Consider the following 2,263-nt stretch of genomic DNA (forward strand, 5'->3'; position numbering starts at 1 on the left):
ACACACACACACACACACACACACACACACACACACACACACACACACAGAGGGGACAGAGGAACTCATAAACAGGTGAACTGTGAGAGTAGAGTTCAAAGGGCAAGGAGAGGTCACAATTTCAGAGGTTCCCATGGTGTGTGTGTCTGTGTGTCTGTGTGTGTGTTTCTCTCTCTCTCTCTCTGTGTGTGTGTGTGTGTGTGTGTGTGTGTGTGTGTGTGTGTGTGTGTGTGTGTGTGTGTGTGTGTGTGTGTGTGTGTAGCCTGCTAGGTCCCAGAGAGAGGGCTAAACTGGGGTTGCTGACCTGTGTCTGAACCTAGTTCTCACTCTCGAGGTTTCAGAGGAGTGTCCACACACACACACACACACACACACACACACACACACACACACACACACACAGTTCTCTTAGTTATGAGCCCCACTGTGGAGGTCCATGATCCCCTGCTGTCACGCCTCATTATTGACTCTCACAAACACTTCCTGCCAGACAAATAGGGTCCCACTGCAGAGCTACAATTTTACACACAGAACACCTCCTCCAGGAGGCCCATCTCATGCAGGGGGCCCTGTCCTCCTCATCCACGGGGCTCAACTCAACCAGGGGGGCCCTATTTGGACCTGATGAGTGGAGAGAAGTGAATTTCCTACAGATGGTCCTAAACCAGAACAGAAAAACCAAAAATACACTCCTCTTTTATCTTGACATTCCTCATCTCCCTCTCCTTCTCTCGCTCCATCCCCTCTGTCCTCCCTACATCCCTCCATCTTTCCTCTCCTGTCCTCTTTCCTCTCTCTGGATTTAATTGGTATAAATTCTGTTTATTATCCTGTAATTTTCTTTGAAGTTTTAGCTGATACCACATTGACACTAACAGCTTCATTTTTGTTGACTTTTGAGAAACAAGAACCTCTATCAAGAACCTCTCTGTCAAGATCCTCTCTGTCAAGATCCTCTCTGTCAAGATCCTCTCTGTCAATATCCTCTCTGTCAAGATCCTCTCTATGAAGATCCTCTCTGTCAAGATCCTCTATTTCAAGATCCTCTACGAAGATCCTCTCTGTCAAGATCCTGCTAATTCTAGGATGTCCACCTTGTTCATTATCATTTAAAAGGCTAAACTGATCCTAAATCAGCACTCCTACTCTGAGACGCTTGGTACAGTTCTCTAACTGTTCCTAGATCTGTGTTCTATAACTTTCCTTTCAATTATTTACGTTAGGATTTAGGGGAATGGAAGCTGTTCCTAGATCTGTGTTCTTGACACATGCAGTGTGTGAGTGGCGGCAAAGTAATTGAACGTTTATCTGCTCTGGACCTCAATAAGGTAATAGAAAACAGCTTTAAAAAACCTGATACAGAGATCTCTGAATTTAGAACTAAAGAATATTAGAATCTCTGAATTTAGAACTAAAGAATATTAGAATCTCTGAATTTAGAACTAAAGAATATTAGAATCTCTGAATTTAGAACTAAAGAATATTAGAATCTCTGAATTTAGAACTAAAGAATATTAGAATCTCTGAATTTAGAACTAAAGAATATTAGAATCTCTGAATTTAGAACTAAAGAATATTAGAATCTCTGAATTTAGAACTGAAGAATATTAGAATCTCTGAATTTAGAACTAAAGAATATTAGAATCTCTGAACTTAGAACTAAAGAATATTAGAAACTCTGAATTTAGAACTAAAGAATATTAGAATCTCTGAACTTTAGAATATTAGTATGTAGGGAACTCACAACGAACTGTGATGTCCTTCATACCTAACTAGGGGCAACTAGAGGGCAAATTATTAAAGAAATCCACAAAACATACACCACCCATCGGTCTACGTACTGCTATTATGTGGCATTAAATAACAACTTGAATCATTTGAAGTCCAGAAAGCCACAGTTTTGTCTCGTACCACTTCTATGGTGAAAAGGAACCTTTCTTCAAAAACATGCCAAGTCTATTCTTGTATTTTTCTGGTTTCTCCGCCACCAAACTGCACTACGTACACACACACACACACACACACACACACACACACACACACACACACACACACACACACACACACACACACACACACACACACACACACACACACACACAGACACACACACACACACACACACACACACACACACACACACACCACACACCACACACACACACACACACACACACACACACACACACACACACACACACACACACACACAGACACAGACAGACACACACACAGACACACACACACACACACACACACAGAT

Source organism: Oncorhynchus kisutch, linkage group LG16 (assembly GCF_002021735.2).
Source record: "Oncorhynchus kisutch isolate 150728-3 linkage group LG16, Okis_V2, whole genome shotgun sequence".
Lineage (NCBI taxonomy): Eukaryota > Metazoa > Chordata > Actinopteri > Salmoniformes > Salmonidae > Oncorhynchus > Oncorhynchus kisutch.